Genomic DNA, 18,516 nt, shown 5'->3' with positions numbered 1-18,516 from the left:
TCACGAGGGCTCTGTACATCTAGTAATTCTCTTGATAAAGACTGTCTCGTACGACTGGAAGTATCATATAGGCTGACAAAGTGGACTATAATAAAATAGTGCACCATTCAACTACTTCATGCATTATGTTACATCAAGTGGCAGAGTACAATAAATTTTAAAATAAAAAGCTGGCATGAATTATTATATAGTAATAAATGAATGACAAAGACTTTAAATGCACACATTAAAAGAAATCCAGCAATCACTTTCCAAATGTATTTTACCTATTTTCAAGCAACAAAGCACAGCCAGAAGCTGTTTGTGAAAAGGGATTAGTGTGCTAAACGTGCTCAGTCTGAAATGATAACTCCAGAAAAAAATTTCAATAGAGATGTATTTTAAGAACAAAATCAAAGAAAACAGTCACTGAACCTGAGAGTTTCAAAGCAGTCTTCTCCCTGTATATCTCCCCTCTTCCTCAAAATAAACCTAAGGCTATAAAAAGCATCAGGAAAGATTTTCAAAGGTGCTGAGCTTCAAAAGGAAGAAAGCCTCTAAGTTTTCCCTGTGCATTTCAGTATGGATATTTCCCCTAGATCTTCCACACTTCAATTTTTCCTGTGATCACGCATCAATTGGCGTGGTCAAAGTATGAATGTGTAATCCATAGCTCAGGAATATGATGCTCTATTAGCTCAACAAACTCTCTTTCTTAAAAACATAGCATTCCCTCATCCAGGCCCCACCAGGACCCGTTTTCTGTCTATTTCCTACAGAGAAGAACCCACTCTGCTTTTGTTCTGAAGTTGGCAGAAAGCTCCTTGTTTGGGATGATGGTCTATTTTAAGTGGTTGTCTGACAGCTAATTCTTTCTGATGTGAAATCAGGTCAGGTAAATACACTCTGTCTGCTGCAACCATGAAGAGTAACTGCAGCCATAGGGAGCTGTATAGTTGCTTGCTCTAATTCTGAATAGTAACTTCTGAAAGCCTTTGAGCAGCGTGGTGACATGGGCAGCACCGGTTTAACAGCCACTTCAAAAGCTGTTGTATTTTTAACACTAAGTTTGCAATGTAGAAAAAAGTAAGAAGCACATTTTGGAAAGGAACACTCTGGGTTTTTTTAACTTTGTTTTTTCTCTCTTCATTCAGCTGAATGCTGTAATTGCAGTAACTAATGAGTTGTTCTTGGTGCCACTGATGGATTGCTCAAATCTAATACTGAATCAAGTGATCTTGAGAACAGAGACCATCTCAGAGATTTCTCTAACACTGTGCATGGTGCTTTTTTCTCCCTTCCACACGATGAGCTCCTTGCTGTCCTGTGTGAAGTCCCATCCAACTTAGGATGGGGCTGCTTCAAAGCCAGATCTTTGTCCTTGTAAAGAATTGATTTTTGTACTCCATGTGAGCAAGGCTTATCCGAGGAGCAGGATGGAGTTGAAGTATTCCAAGGAACAAAGACATCTTGCGTTTCAAATTTTCTCCATTTTTGCTCCATTGCCCACACATACATCATTATCTGGCTTCCTACTCTCAAGATGTGAGCCATCTCTTTTATTGCTTGCACGTGCTTTTCTTCTGTTGAAAAATGGTGAATTACTAAAACAGAACAGATAAGGTGAATAAGTATCCCTCGAGGCACTAATGAATACAGAGTATAAGGGCAGGGACTGGCTCTGACACACTGGCAGCTGGTGGTTTACACCACAGGAACACATAATTTATCTTCCATTGTGCTACACGTTATTGTACTATCTCTAACATTGTACTATCTCTAACTATAGAGTTCATAACACAGGGACTTATTTTAAAAACACAGCAGAATTTAGAAACGTTGAAACAAATGATATCTCTCAGATTGGCAATAAAAAACACACCAGTCTTGTTTTCTCAATGAAAAGCTACCACTTTGTTTGTGGCAAATCAACCTGGCCCTTTTCTAACCTCCCCAAATGCTCATCTGCAGCCTGAATGAAACACTTCCAAAAGACTGAGGCCATACATAGTCCTTGTAACAGACACAACAGGGATCCTGCTGATGATATCTGTTTAAAAAAGGATTAGGTTAAAACTGCCTGCCTATTTCTCCTCATTTAATGACAGATGTCAGTAATAGAGCAGAAAAAGTGAACAGTCACTATCAGCCTACGATACATTTAAATCATCAACATATGGGTGAAAGACACTTAGTCAACTAGCATTTGTCTATTTCTGCCATTAACACTCATATATCATAAAACCAGATAATTAGATAATCCCACTTTCGCTTGATAACCCCCCATACCACACAAACATGCATGACAAGGACAACACCTCATCATTATATATATTATGAGACCTCACTTGGAGTATTGTGTGCAGTTCTGGTGTCCTCAACATAAAAAGGACATGGAACTGTTGGAACAAGGCCAGAGGAGGGCCACGGGGATGATCAGGGGACTGGAACACCTCCCCTACAAAGACAGGCTGAGAAAGTTGGGGCTGTTCAGCCTGGAGAAGAGAAGGCTGCGTGGAGACCTCATAGCAGCCTTCCAGTATCTGAAGGGGGCCTACAAGGATGCTGGGGATGGACTATTCATCAGGGACTGTAGTGACAGGACAAGGGGTAACGGGTTCAAACTTAAACAGGGGAAGTTTAGATTGGATATAAGGAAGAAATTCTTTACTGAGAGGGTGGTGAGGCACTGGAATGGGTTGCCCAGGGAGGTTGTGAATGCTCCATCCTTGGCGGTGTTCAAGGCCAGGTTGGATGAGGCCCTGGGTGGCACGGTTTAGTGTGAGGTGTCCCTGCTCATGTCAGCGGGTTGGAACTAGATGATTTTAAGGTCCTTTCCAACCCTAACTATTCTATGATTCTATGATTATGATGGTGAAACTCAAGCAGCAGAGTTTCGTTTGAGTCAGAACTGAGTTTAAATTTAACTCCCTTTTCAGTAAAATTTTTTGCCCCCAAAAGGGCAACTGGTCTCAGGCTTTGGCAGGAATTTGCCAAACAGCAGCTCTGCAGGTTGGCTCCTGCTCTCAGACAGCACAGCTCTAGAGCAACTCACAGCAGATGTCAAGGTTGATTAGGTCTTGGTGCACAGCAGGGACTTCAGTAAAGTTTCAGCTACATCAAATGAATGTTACATTAGAAATAATAATAGGAAACAATCCTAGAATAGTGCTGGAAAGGGCACATATTAAATATTCTGAAAATTGAAAGCAATTGAATTAGTGATATTTATCTAACCTAGTATTTTCCTCAATGAAAATGCCTGTGCCACTTAGGGCAGCTACATCTACGCATATCGCTTCAGATTACAAAACCAACATTTTTTGGTTAAGCTGTTGAGGTGCTGGTTTCCACAGAAAAAGAAAAGATCTTTCAAGATCTGTTGTATCTGTAGCAATAGGAAAGGGTAATGGCTTTAAACTTAAAGAGGTGAAGTTCAGGTTAGATATAAGGAAGAAATTCTTTACTGTAAGGGTGGTGAGGCACTGGAATGGGCTGCCCAAGAAAGTTGTGAATGCTCCATCCCTGGCAGCATTCAAGGCCAGGTTGGACAGAGCCTTGGGTGGCATGGTCTAATCTGAGGTGTCCCTGCTCATGCCAGGAGGGTTGGATGATCTCAAGGTCCTTTCCAACCCAAACCAGCCTGTGATTGTGTGATTCTAAGATTAAAGAAAAAAAAAAAAAAAAAAGGAGATGCAAGGTTTTTATTCTTTATAGAAACATAAGTATAGAAAATGCTAGCAGACACTCTGGATGTGCAGCCTCTGTGCCTGTCAGGGCAGCCATTCACCATCAGATCCATTTTGCCTTAGAAAAAGAGAGACATTACAATTAAAAGAATAACAGCACGCAATCCTGCTGAGATAGGAAAACAGTCTCCCTGCAATGAATGATGCATTCAGAGCTTCAGTGGCAATGTGAGGATCAAAAGGCAAGCTTTGAAGAAATAGGGTCTTTTAACATTCAGTTATTCAGCTGCTCTGCTTGGAGGTTTCACTTGTTTGAGATGAGCAGAAATCAATTCCAAAAGCCCAGGTCTCGCAGACGTAGTCGAGAGGTTGACATTGAAACATTCTGCCTTTTTAATTAAAAGGGCATCAAGTATCATTTAAGTAATTAGGGTGTATCAATAAAATCTCACCCTGAGCAAAACTTTAGTGTCATTGAGATAAATTTGTCAGATAATTAAAAAAACTATGGGTGATGGATTCCATTTAAAAATGCATAACTCAAGGAACAGAGCATCTGTGTGGGGCAACATTAGACTATCCTGAAATCACAGTTTATCACACGAATTATTGCACATGATCATTTTTAATAGAAGCCAAAACTATCAGACTCCAAGATCACCATGCTGGCATGTCCACCTAAAGCAGGAGGCTTATAAAACCTCCATTTCTCTATTTTCCTTGGCATTAAATTCTTTGTATGTTGAAACTGTGTTTAAACCGAGCAATCTGTACTGAGCAGCAAAGGTGCTGTTTCAGAGATGGAGTGGCTCATATTAGCTTGCAGTGAGGCACAAACACTCACTGAGGGCCTGACTGCAGCCCAGCAACAGCACGAGCCTGTTTCCCTCCCCTCTGGTGGAAATGGTTCAGATCTGCTTCTGGTGCAGCTCCTCTCATGCTGATGAGTAGAAGGCAATGGGGGCAATATTTTATAGAATTATAGGATGACTTGGGTTGGAAGGGACCTTCAAAGATGTAGTCCAACCTTCCTGCCATTGGCAGGAACACCTTCCGCTAGATTATGTTGTCAAAGCCCCATGCAACCTGCCTTTGAACAATTCCAATGATGGGACATTCTAAGCTTCTCAGGGCAACTTGTACTAATGTCCAACCACCCTCATAGTGAAGAACTGCTTCCTTATATATAATCTAAATCTACCCCCTTTAAACTATTGTCCCTGTCCTGTCACTACAGGCCCTTATAAAAAGCTTCTCTCCACCTTTCCTACAAGCCTCCTTTAAGCATTGAAATATCTCATAATGTCTCCCTGGAGTCCTTCTAGAGGGGTGACTCTAGGCTACACCCCTAGAGCAATCTTTCACCAGCTGCTCAACATGTTTTATGGTGATTTCCCACCATCCAAACACTATAAAACAAAGGCCCAGATGCTTAAAAATGCATTCGTTGTAATGAATGGTATTTTAAAGGAAAATTAGTTTTGTTCTAAATTACAGTATATACAGAAGCTTGCAGGTGGCAAAAACAGTATCAGGGCAGAGGAAAATCATCCTGGGTAAGAGCAAACAGCCCTCCAGCATGGGACTGTGGCAGCAGTCAGCACCAAATGTTCAGGAAAGAAGGAAAGATAGTGATGCTCTCTCCCCTTGCTTCCTGAGGACAGCAGCTTAATAGCTTCCTCAAATGCAGGCCAGAGCTTGTATCTAATAGCCAGTGATAATCTGTCCTCTATGGATACCTTCTTGGACTCACTTGTACTTCTGATTACACAAATTCGCATATCAAAGGAATCTGCAATTTATGCATTAAAAAAAAAAAAAAAAAGTTTCTTCTGTTTTAAGTCTTTCCTTTTGGTTCTCCCATTGTAAGAAAATACAGAAATTCACTCCCTATTCACTAATTGAATATTCCAGGCTTCTACCTCCCTTTCCCTTAGGAGCAGTTTGATGCATACACTTCTTTCATGATACTTTTATAATACTCCTTTTCTTAGGTGACGAGCCATAACCCAATAATCTATCTTCATACATAAACAGTTAGCATTTTGGATCTTTATAAGGATCATTACTAGGTCATCTGTATCCTTCCAGAAAAACTGAACTTCACGCAGTACTCAAGATATGGAGGCATCAAGTACATATCTTCTATCATTCTTCTGGATTTTCATTTTTGTTCTTAATATTTGAATACTTTTTTGACTAGATCTGAACATTGAGCTAATATTTTTCAGGGCAATGAAAATGAGTTTGGTAATGACTTCAGTATCTCTTTCCAGAACAAGAACAGAAGGTACCACTGTGCCTGTACACTTATTTTTTCTATTCACATTACCTAGCATTTACCAACAAGAACGTTTCTGCAATTTTGCACCAAGTTGCTAGTTTCACATTAGACTTTTTTTGGAACTCTTTGTAGTCAGTAACCTGGAATAGCTCTGTGTCATCAGCAAACTTTATCAATAGCTTATTCATTTAATTTGCAATTATAAATTACATAGGAACCTGTTGAACAGCCCTACACCTACACTAAGCATTCAAAATTGAGTCTTTCAGCACTTTTCACACTTGTCTGCTAGCATTTTACCCTGTTGGCTTTCCCTTTCAATTTTCCTTCAGAGTTTTTTCCCTTTTGGTAGTAAAATTTTATGCAGTGGATTTTTTTTTTTTAAAGCATTTTTGTTCCTATCAATCAGGTGGTTTGATTATGGCCACATTAAATTCAGTGAGAGAATGTGGTTCTTGCACAATTACTTATTGATGTGGGCCTGATGCACCATTTCAGACTAATGAGATTTGTTTCCCTTTTGTGGGTTCTCAGATTAATCTTTCCAAGAGGCTTTGTGCCCCTGTGTATCATTTACACAACCTACATATGGACAATTATGGTTTCTCAATATTGTGTTTTCTGCCCTCACAGCACTCACAATCTCTTCTAATAATCTCTGGTCATTTCCCCCAAGTTTATGAGATAGTTAGTGATGCTTTCTTATTATTACACTGCTCTCCTCTGTAGCTGCCTACCTACTGTCATTTCTTCCAGAAGTATTTCCTCATGCCTTTTCCCACAGCATAATATTCAGAGCTTTTGCTGTGGTTTAAACCTAGATAGCAACTCAGCACCTTGCAGCCACTTGCTCAGCATCCCCCTTCCCTGCCCACCCCGAGTGGGATGGGGAGGAGAATCAGAAGCAGGTAAAACCCATGGGTTGAGATGAGAACAGTTCAATAATTGAAATTAAGTAAAATGCTAATGGAAATAATACTAACAATAACAGTACTGACAGTAGGAAACAATAAAAAAGAGGAAATTAAAATTCAGAAAACACAAATGATGCATAATACAATTACTCACCATCCGATGACAAATGCCCAGCTCATCCCTGAGCAGCAATCCATCCCTTCTGGGTAACTCCTCCCAGTTTATAGAATCACAGAATCATAGAATGGTTTGGGTTGGAAAGGACATTAAGATCATCCAGTTAGAACCCTCCTGCCATAGGCAGGGACACCTTTCACTAGAACAGGTTGCTCAAAGCACTATCCAACCTGGCCTTGAACACCGCCAGGGATGGGGCATTCACAACTTCCTTGGGCAGCCTATTCCAGTGTCTCACCACCCTAACAGTGAAGAATTTCTTCCTTGCATCTAATCTAAATCTCTCCTGTTTAAGTTTAAACCCATTACCCTTGTCCTATCACTACAGTCCCTGAAGAAAAGTCCCTATCTGACACCCCTGTAGGGTGCCTTCAGACACTGGAAGGATGCTATGAGATTACATCCCGAGCATGACGTGCTGTGGCATGGAATATCCCTTTGCTAGTTTGGGTCAGCTGTCCTGGCTGTGCTCCCTCCTGGCTTCTTGTGCCCCTCACTGGCAGAGCATGAGAGACTGAAAAGTCTTTGATCAGGGTAAGCGCTACTTAGCAACAATGAAGTTATAAGCATTGTTCTGAGATTAAAGCCAAAACACAGCACTGTACCAGCTACTAGGAAAAAAAATAAATCTATTCCAGCTGAAACCAGGACAGCATTTTAGCTGTTATGCAAATCGTGTAACAAAAGCTAGAAAAACCCTTAAGATCACTACATAAAGGGCTTTAATGACCATTATATTATTATCATACTAATCAACACCATGCCACAGGCATGGGGACAAGCAGGACCACATTCAATTTTTTAAACATCCAAGAAACCATTGTAAAAAAGAAATACAAGCACAAAAATATTTGTTTGGGGTGAGCAGAGGTGCTTGCCCAAAAGCCCTGGCAGCAAAACTTTCATGGATTAACAGTTGTTATAAATCAAGCATTCCTTTTCATTTTGGCCACACAGTTCGCTAGCATACCTAAAAGTTAATCCCAATTAATTTTGTGCCATGTACTCCTCATTCCCACCATTTTTGTTTAAACTGAAGACTGAAAGATTTTCCATAACTGAAAAATACATAATGCAATTTTAGATTTCAAAGGGAGGGTGTGAGGAGAAAAGGAGAACATTTCAAAGATTCTTCTTTTCTTCATTGCATAAGAATATAATTAATTGCTCCTTCTCTTAATTTAATACTGTGACTAATCCTACTAAAAGGGATTATTTAGAACAAGCAGACAATGCAAGATACATTTTTGTGTCATTCAGCTGTCTTCAGAGAACAAAACTGAGAGCATCAATAACTTAATTTTTTTTTTTAGAAGTAATTATCAAAATTAATATTTTAGGTCAGAGATTCAATTTAAACCCTGCTAAATGGTAAAAAGAAATCTGTGTAATCAGAAATTGCTTTTCTCTATTAAATTTCTTTACTGAAGTTAAATCCCTTAAGAGACTTTTGGTAAGTATTTAAGGATCACAGAATTTTTATCTCGGAGACTCTTTTGTACAGACTGTATATACACTTCAGATGTCACTTTGTCAGCTCTAATAGGAACAATTGAAACCTATATAGAAGGCACGACTCTAAGTTAAATATGATTTTATTCTCTTCATTATGGTCATATCAAAATTAAAAGAGGAGGAAAAATACTAATACACCGAAGAATTGGTATATCCACCCATGGCAGGGGGGTTGGAACTAGATGATCTTTAAGGTCCCTTCCAACCCAAACCATTCTGTGATCCTATGATTCTATGATTCTATGAATTATTTAAAACAATTACTGAGTAAACTTTAAACAGTGTTTCCATTAAAAACTTCTAACTATTAAAAACATAATTACTTGGGTTGGAAAAATTGTTCCTTCTTTTATTTTTGCACATTTATGGTTAGCATTAGCAAATGAGGATGCTGTCTTTATAAAAACCATTATAATTATGAAATTTAATTAACTTATTAAAGCCTTGATTCAGGAATGTAATTATATGGTTAATTTTAAGCAACTGAGTAGCTACACTGTTTTCAGCAGGATTAATTCTGAGTTAATATTAAAGATAGATTATTCTGAAATGCTTGTCACAGCAGAATAGGAGTGGGGACACCTATTGCTGAAACCAGCAGAAAAGGGTTAGAAGATATGGTCAGATGGAACAGTTCTTATCAAGCTGTTCCCCTCCCTTGCTTTGTGCCATCCTTGAGACACCTGCTGTGAGCCTGAATTACTCCTCCCTTATTCCCACCCAGAGCAGCACGGCTTTGCCTGAAGTACTGCCCTGGTCTCACTGGTTGCAGTACCTCTGGGGTTCACCTGGTGGGCTCTCAAGAGCTCTCAAGCACCATTTAATCTTTGTTATAAGCTTTATATGAGCTAGTCACTGCAGACAGAGGAAATAATGCAGGCAGCTGCTGTCTTTCCTTCCCTGCTGGATGTGCTCCTATATGCTGGGCTACAGGGTTAGGCTCCCTTTCCACCTCCTTCAGGTTCTTTGGCTGCAGGTTCCAATGGATGGTGGTGGTGGTTTTCTCAACTCCACGCAGTCAAGTGTTGGAGGACTGGGGCACATCCCCAAGTATTGGGAATGTGGGTTTGAAACCCCTCCATCTGAGGAGGGAGATGAATAGAGCTCTCCTGCTTTCTGGCTGAATGCCCTGCGAACTTGGCTGTATTGGAAAGAGAAAAAAAGAAAAATCTCTGCAATGCTCTGTTAGGCACCAACCCCAAACGAGGCCTTGGCACTACGGAACTTTAATTAGTGAAGAAAGTTTAAATGTGCACCCAGCTCAGATGCCTGAATGCTGTTCTGGATCCATTCTGGATCTCAATGTCTTGCTCAGTGAGAGAATAAATTTTTGGTAATACAGTGTGAAACACCTGTGCTCAGGTGCCTGCTCTCACGTGACAGCACAGAACTGCCAAAATCATGACATGGAAGCTGCTCAGCCATCCCTCCTTCCAAAGCCATGGCCGCATTGCTCTGCCCCCATTGGGAAGCTACCACCTCTTTTAATGACGCCCAATGGCTGGTGAAGACCTTGCAACCAGTTAACTTGTTGTTAAGAACATGTAGGTGGGACTTAAAACAGATATACTGACAACAGGGCAACAGTGATAAAACAACAGATAGCCAGTTGTGGTCTAAATTAAATTATTACATTTAAAAATACAGCTGAAAGTAGCTGATGCCTGCTACTGTGAAAATGAAACTATAAGGATGTATTTGGAATTTGCACTACTTCTGCCTTAGAGTAACTTGGAACAATAAAAGGGACCATACCAGGCAGAGCTTGTTCTCATGGGATGCACATTTTTCTAAGAAAAAGAGTCAAGTTTTCTGCCCAGACCCCATCCTGAGATAGCTATGTATCATGGGCTAGAAATAAACTTAGGATATTTTTGGCACATCAGGATCTTGCATGAAAATATCAGTGGAAGGAAGACAAAGGTCCTGATTTAATTGAGATAGAAATCAGGCTCCTTGCTGTTGGTGAGAATTGAACTGATAGACAACAGTCTCAGCTGACAAGCCGAGTGACAGCAACCATGTGAATGACAGATGAAGTCTGCAGGTGTCAACCATGGGCCCTGACTGTCCTATGGAGCTTCTCCGCATCTCCAAGAATTTGTGATAACTAGCTTAGAAATAACAGTATTGTTTGCTTTAAATAAACCATTAACAATAGTGAGATGGAAGCCGAAATCAGGGCTTGCAGATATCTCCGAAGAAGTAGAGGTACTCTGTGGGTTACCTTGTCTAAACCAGAAAATCCCACTGTGGGCGGTACTTGTCTCTGAGGTCTCTTGCAATATTCAGACTGTTAGTATTTTGCACCTCTGACTTCCATCAGGGAGGATGGCCCAAATTGGTCCTTAAAAGTCTTTTAATATCTGAGGTAAATAACCTTTGCAGCAGGATAAGATGGGGTTTTTTTTCTTCACATGTCAAATGAAAAACAGCTCGCTGAAAAATACTTTCATATTTGAAGACTGTTATGTTTCCTCCAGTCTTTTATTTTTTTCCTTTCATGACTATCCAGACCAAACTCCTTCAGCTTCCTCTAATAAGTCATGCTTTATAAAACCAGCTATTTAAAATGACCCTGTATTGATTGCAAACTTTGTAAGGCATGGTCCCCAAAATCATAGAATCATAGAATCATAGAATAGTTAGGGTTGGAAAGGACCTTAAGATCATCTAGTTCCAACCCCCCTGCCATGGGCAGGGACACCCCACACTGACCTAGGAGCTCAAAAGTACCAAGTGCAGGAGGCTGACTTATTCTTCTGCCTTCCTTGAAACTGCTCTGTCACCATACCCCAGACAGGTATTTGCCTGGGTTTTGTAAAAGCATCACACTATTCACATGTACTTGGCCTGTGGCTCATCTTGCCTGGCCATTATTTCTCACTCTGCTCATTGAATGTTCTCTTTCCGAGCCTGGTACGTCCCTTTTGATGGTTTCTGTATCTGTTCTTGATTTCAGACAATCACTATAATTTGGATGTCAAATCCCATCTTCCAAAACAATACCAACTCTTCTTACACAGGAGCTGTTCACAAATTATTCAGTATGCTCTCTAGCCTGCCATTAAAGTTCTTAGCTAAAATTTTGCATAAAAAGAGATGTAGGGCAGGTCCCAAGAGCATCCCCTTTGAAAGGTGTCCTGAAAGTACAGTGAAACACTGAACCATTTTGAGAATGATTTTTTTTTTTTTGTATTCTTGGTTCTATTTATTTACTTTACTTGTAACAATGACATGAGAGTCAGGATATATCATGTCTTCTCCTGCTACCCTGTCTATTGGGATGATTGCCCTGTCAAAGACAGAAAGCTTGCTCCTGACAAATACATGTTGGCCGTTTCCCATTACACTAGTATTCTGTAGGTTTAAATAATTTATTCTATTAAAATTAGATTATTTAAATTATTTAGTCTAGTATCCTTGCATAAATCTAAGTTAGGCTGGCTTTCTTTTCATGCCCTTTCTCTCTGTTTTGGAAACAAGTTTGGTTTTCTTCACTTGCTGGAAATCTCAAAGACAACCTGCTAGCTCACAGCAGTTTAAGATTAATTTCATGTTTTCCTAACAATTTGTGTAACCTAATTTATCTAAATATTCTTTAAGACATTACTTCCTTTTGATAGTCTAAACTCTTGTCCTCTGGTTAAAACTTTATGAACTTGATGACTACTATTAACTTTAAAATAAAACCCAAAGAAAAATGCAACTTCATATTATCTGTTTGGTCTTTTTCCCTTTTTGTTTTCCTCTTGCTTTGCATATACTAATTAAACCTTATCCTATTTCTAATTCATGCTATGCTGTAGCCGTCCTGACTTTAGTTCTTCACACCATTCCCTGTAATTATTCATAGTCATGTTTTCTGACAATTTCTTTTCAATTTCTCTGGCATTAGAGGTTTCCTGATGCTGTCATACCAGACCTTGTTATACTCCGCATTCCGCTGGGGCAGATTGCTTGTTGTGCCTTTAATGTTGCTTCTTTTAAGGGGTGTAATTTTCTGACCACAGTGCCTTTTTGTTGGAAAACATTAAAAAAAAGAATGTTAGAATGTAATCCTGATTGACCTTTAGGAAAAATAGAATTTATAAGAACTGGCAGGTAGTGATGATATACCTATCTGACAATACTAAGTGTTATGCAGAAATAAACAAGGCTGCACAGAAATATGAGGTTTCTTTATGGAGTAAAGAAACTGTGTCATGATGGCATTACAATATTGCACCCATATTAATTGGCACAGCAGTGCAATGTAACTACACCGATAGGATCTGATATTAACATTTTGTTACTTCTTGCTCAGCATCTAATTTAATTCTACCATAAAGACAGAACATTATATAATAAGGAAAGTCTCCTGGACCTTTTATTTGGTGTTCTTTTTTCCCTGAGAGACTCTTCTACCTTGTAAACTTTAAGAATTATACTATTTGCAATTACGCAGACCATTTTCTTAGACAGTGTAAATTAGAAGACTAGACACATTTATGTCCCTTAGGTTCCTCTCACTTTCTCTGTTAAATTACTGTATGACTAAAAGATCACAGATTAAAGTGAAGTTAATTTTCACATATTGGTGTTAACACCAAGAAAAGCCATTTGATGCTCTTCACTCCAGGAACCATTTTTTTCCAACTGGGATGAAGACTCTGATCAGATATTTCAGTAATATAAAATAATTATACTGACTTGAGTGTCTGACTCCTAGTAGGAGAGTAAAATATGATATCTTCACCTTTGCATTTGCAGCAAAGAAATTACTTATCTAAATTTACAGAAAAAGCTTCATCTTATCCCTTGCCCATCTCAGAATCCAAGAGCTCAGCATAGACAAGATTTTATTAACACAGAGCATGACCTTCCTATATAAAGGAGAAAGCCACCTTGGCAGAGAAAAAGCCATGCTAAAAAAATCAGTCCTGCATTATGATTCAGAACAATTATTTAGCCAAAGAGGAAACACGAGTGCCAGTTCTCTTACCACTACAGCAAATGGCAGAAATACGACTCATTTTAATAAAACAGGAATAGCTTCATCATGCTAACAATAACAAAGCCATCAGTATATGGTAAAGGGGATGATTTCTGTCATTTGGTGATACTAAACCACAAAATTATGCTATGAATGCACTGGGAAAGTGAGCATGATTTCTTTCTTAAGGTGGTAAAAACATTGTGGAATGAATTGCACACTCATAGGGCAAACTTGTCTCCTTGAACAGAAAGTGAAGCATGTGAAAGCATTTTTAAACTTTTGCTGATTTGCTTCTAGATTTGTTTGACTAGATTCGTTTCTTGTCAGTATAGGTTATTCCTTTCATAAAACTGGCAAAAATACTTTATTATATATGCATACACAATAGGTGTTGAGCACAAGGAAAAATCACTGCTTAGCCCTCACAATCCTGCCAGTATTTACTATTACAGACCTGGCTCCAGAGCACCTACAGAAATTTATTGCCTCCATTGACAGTCTTCTGAAGGTTAAGATGTTATGCTTCCCCAAAGCATAATATATATGGACTGTACTAGTGTTATACTGTATACTAAATATATAATAATTCAACATATTATTTGAAGTTTTATGATGCCTCTGAACCAGATAGATGCATTAAGATTTCAGATTTCAGCAATAATAAGGAAACATGATCATTACTATGGTTCATGCATAGTTTGTGATGGTAAAGACTGCAACTGTGCCTGAGGACTGGATAAAAGCAGATGTCACCCCAGCCTTCAAAAAAGGCAAGAAGGACCCTGGGAACTATTGGCCAGTCACCCTCACCTCCATCTCTGGAAAGGTGATGGAAAAGCTCATCCTGGAGGCAATCTCTAAGCATATGGAAGACAAGGTGATCACAAGCAGTCAGCATGGATTCACCAGAGAGAAATCATACTTAACCAACCTGATTGCTTCTACAACAGGACAAGTGGCTGGACTGATGAGGCGAGAGCAGCAAATGTTGTCTATGTGGCCTTCAGCAAGGCTTTCAACACTCATCTCCCATGACATCCTCATAGGAAAGCTCAGGAAGTGCGAGCTGGATGTGTGGATGGTGAGGTAGATTGAGAACTGCCTAAATGGCAGAGCTCAGAGAGTTATGATCAGTGGCACAGAGTCTAATTTGAGACCTGTAACTATCAGTATCCCCCAAGGGTCAATACTGGGTCCAGTATTGTTTAACTTATTCGTCAGTGACTTGGATGAAGGGACAGAGTGCCTCCTCAGAAAGTTTGCTGATGATACAAAACTGGAGGAGTGGCTATACCCCAGAGTGCTGTGCAGCCATTCAGAAGGATCTAGACAGGCTGGAGAGATGGGCAGAGATGAACCTTCTGAAATTCAACAATAGCAAGTATAGGGTCAAGCTCCTTGGGAGAATAACTCCATGCACCAGTACAGGCTGAAGTCTGATGTGCTGGAAAGCAGCTCTGCAGAGTACCACCTGAGGGTTAAACTTCATAAGGTTGGCATCAGCCCACCTCACAAGCGTGTCGAGGTCCCTTTGGATGGCATCCCTTCCCTCCAGCGTATCAACAAAACCACACAGCTTGGTGTCATCGGCAAACTTGCTGAGGGCGCACTCAATCCCACTGTCCATGTCACTGACAAAGATGTTGAACAAGACCGATCCCAACAGTGGTCCCTGAGGGACACCACTCGTTACTGGTCTCCAACCGGACATCGAGCCATTGACCACAACTCTTTGCGTGCGGCCATCCAGCCAATTCTTTATTCATCAAGTGGTCCATCTATCAAATCGATGTCTCTCCAATTTAGAGACAAGGATGTCGTGTGGGACAGTGTCAAAGGCTTTGCACAAGTCCAGGTAGATGACGTCAACTGCTCTGCCCCTGTCCATCAGTTTCGTAGCCCCATCATAGAAGGCCACCAAATAGGTCAGGCAGGATTTCCCCTTAGTGAAGCCATGCTGGCTGTCACCAACCACCTCCTTGTTTTTCATGTGCCTTAGCATGCCTTCCAGGAGAATCTGCTCCAAGAGTTTGCCAGGCACAGAAGTGAGACTGACTGGTTTGTAATTCCCCGGGTCATCCATTTTCCCCTTCTTGAAAATGGGGGTTATATTTCCCTTTTTCCAGTCGTTGGGAACTTCACCTGACTGCCATGATTTTTCAAATATGATGGACAGTGGCTTAGCAACTTCATTCGTCAGCTCCTTCAGGACCTGCGGATGGATTTCATCAGGTCCCATGGACTTGTGTACATTTAGGTTTTTAAGATGGTCCTGAACCAGATCCTCTCCTACAGTGGGCCTAGTTCTGTTGCACAAGTGTGCTGGGTTCCTCACTGATTCTAGCTTCTCGCAAAGAAGCCATGCAATCAGAGATTTCAGTTTGCTGTGGATGGGAAGGTCTGTAGTTCTACATTGCCAGCAGCAATCTCAGCCTAGCTACTCTGCTTTTCTGTAGACTGTTCACAAGTACTCCTGGGGCACAGACTCTTTTGAGTCAACTTCTGAACATTGCTACATACCCTTTTCAACAAATCTGGCTTGTCCTTCACTTCCTTACCCTGGATTTCTAGAGAATGCCAAATCACCTTTGGCACACAATGGTTGTTACTCCATCTGTGCAGAGGATATGAAAACCCAATAATAAGGACTTCTAGCTATTGGTCATGTTTCTTAAATCATGGCTGAAATATTTTCAGACAGTGTATGTGAGTATGGTTCAGAGCCCTGTACAATGATGTAACACAAACAACAATGAAATCTCGAATTTCTATCAAACGTCAAATTGACCTGGACTTGCAAAATGAAGTCCTTCAGGGCTTAAAGAAAGGTCACCTGAGACATGGAGGAGAGGCTGTGCCAGGCTACTCACTAACTTCAAGATATATGAGGTACTAGCATTTCACTTTGATTTAACAAGGCTTAGAGAGCTTCACACTCCTTTGATTGAGAAGGAAAATTAAATCTGCTGAGCACTCTAATTTATTTATTTACAGTGTTGTCCAAGTTTTAATCAGTATAAGCTTAATGCCTAACTTCTAACAGGTGATAATTTCAAGACTCCCAAAGCAAAAGAACCCTCAAAAGAACCGAGAAAAAAGCAAAGGCTAAAGCTACCATTCAGTGTCTGCTTTACAAGTGGCAAAGACAGGTAGTTCCTCCATCATAAGTTAGGTTGAAAAGGTCAACTAAGCAAAATGCAAAAATCTTACAAGAAATGAAATCTGATTGCCTGGAAAGGTGCAGAAGGATTTAATACTGAGCTTCAAATACACTCAGTATTCCTAAACAACTTTTGTTATATCTTCTTCCTGACAGCACCAACATTTCAAATTTACACCATGTGATAAGGCACAAACAAGGCTCCCCTCTCCTGTTTTGCATATTGTAGTTTAGTTGTGCTTGGACTAGAATAAAACTTAGTTCACATCTGACTTACCCATTCTGCAGTTTTCCCCTGAGTTTGCAGTAATATACATTTCTTGTTCTAATACATATTTACCTGGTCCACACAACCCAAAAATATTCTTTTGGTCACTGAATAAACCAAGACCAAGAAGAGGGTGCAATACCAGCCTAAGTGATTTAGACTTTTTAAAGGTCTGGCCTATAGACACTGCCAGCTGCAGAATTTGCCAGCCATGGACAGTACAGCACTGAAGCACTCACTTTGATAAGGCAGACACAACCTGTGGCATAGCATTACTTCATGGTATTAATTTTCTGCTGCTTCCACCAACAGGGAACAGTAGCAACAACCTCATTTGTAGACTTGAGGACTGATGCAAAAGTATTTGCCATTTCCACAGCCTGAAGAAGTAAGTAATGAGGAGGAAAAAGAAAGGCAGACACTTGGTGTCTGTACAAAAGAAAATGTACTTTTGACATAAGCCATGATGTACGTCCTTGACTGGCCTAATAGCTTGAATTCTCCACCTACATTAAAGGAGATACAATTGCACTGGAATTTAGGTTATTTTTTTTTTTTTTACCATCACAGTAAAATGAGCACAGAATGCTCCTTTCTGTCTAGCAGGCTCTCTGCTGTGTGACAGGAGGTGTTCAAGTGGGATTGCTAGAGAGCATTTACCTTGGCCTTCTCACCACATCGGAATCAAAAATATTTATGGTAATGATGCTACTGCAATTCTGCTTGTAATAGACTCAAAATGCTAAGTGAAAGCATCGTGTACTGGGAGCACAGCACTGAATTATTCCTGTGTATTGAAATGCTGATAGACAAACTAGACTGCTAAGTAATTAAGTCACTATTAGACCAACCCATTAAATCCATTGTTTGCTGTTTTAACTGCTGCTAATTGCTGTCACCATGACAACAGTGGAGTTTCTTTTTCTGGTATCTCCGTGCAGTTTTCTTTTCATAATGGAGCCTGTGACAAGGAAATTTACATGTTCCCAAATTGAAATACTTCTTGTGTTGAAATAAAAGCAGGCATCTTAGAAAAGAACAATTTTAATGACAGCAGTAAAAAGGATCTTAACTATTTTTTTGATAATTTGTTTGCAGAATTATCTGGATCTTAACACTAAGTGTATTTTAAAGTAGATTATTAATATTAAAAACTTGCCTTCTGACTTGCATATAAGAACCATAGTTCAGATTAAGATCAGGGAGCTAAGTGCATCAGGCTAGCATAATATCCCATACCTTGTGCAGACCTTAGTTGATTCCAGTTTATGGCTATGCTTACATCCAACATTAAGCTTGAGTCAGAGTCCATATTTTATCTCTCTCTTTTTTTTTTTAATTGTAGTTATTTTGAAGCCTGTCAAATATTTAAGTCTCTATATTGAGGTTACAGCCTATTCTGTAGCACCTATTCTGAAACCCTGTGCGGGTCCCTATGTTCAGTGAGGAACCTCTGGGCCCCATCAATCTGTTAGCCATTTGAATGGGAGATGAATCATTGCTGAGCTGCAGACAGATGTCTGCTTCTAACTGCTTGCCTAATATTAACTG

The 18,516-nt window shown here is 39.9% G+C and overlaps 1 pseudogene across 1 annotated transcript; it reads right to left on the bottom strand.

Annotated features, from left to right (window-relative positions):
- Window positions 1-574: 574 nt before the first annotated feature.
- On the bottom strand, window positions 575-17,642 carry LOC308218491 (putative tRNA methyltransferase 9B; annotated as a pseudogene). The gene is made up of 2 exons: window positions 17,172-17,642; window positions 575-1,583 (listed from the first exon to the last, which is right to left on the bottom strand). The product of its transcript is annotated as a putative tRNA methyltransferase 9B (transcript).
- Between the last annotated feature and the right edge of the window lie 874 nt (window positions 17,643-18,516).

Source organism: Psittacula echo (assembly GCF_963264785.1).
Source record: "Psittacula echo genome assembly, chromosome: 3".
NCBI lineage: Eukaryota > Metazoa > Chordata > Aves > Psittaciformes > Psittacidae > Psittacula > Psittacula echo.
The sequence above is the reverse complement of the archived record's forward strand: the minus strand, read 5'-3'. Positions and strand labels throughout refer to the sequence as shown.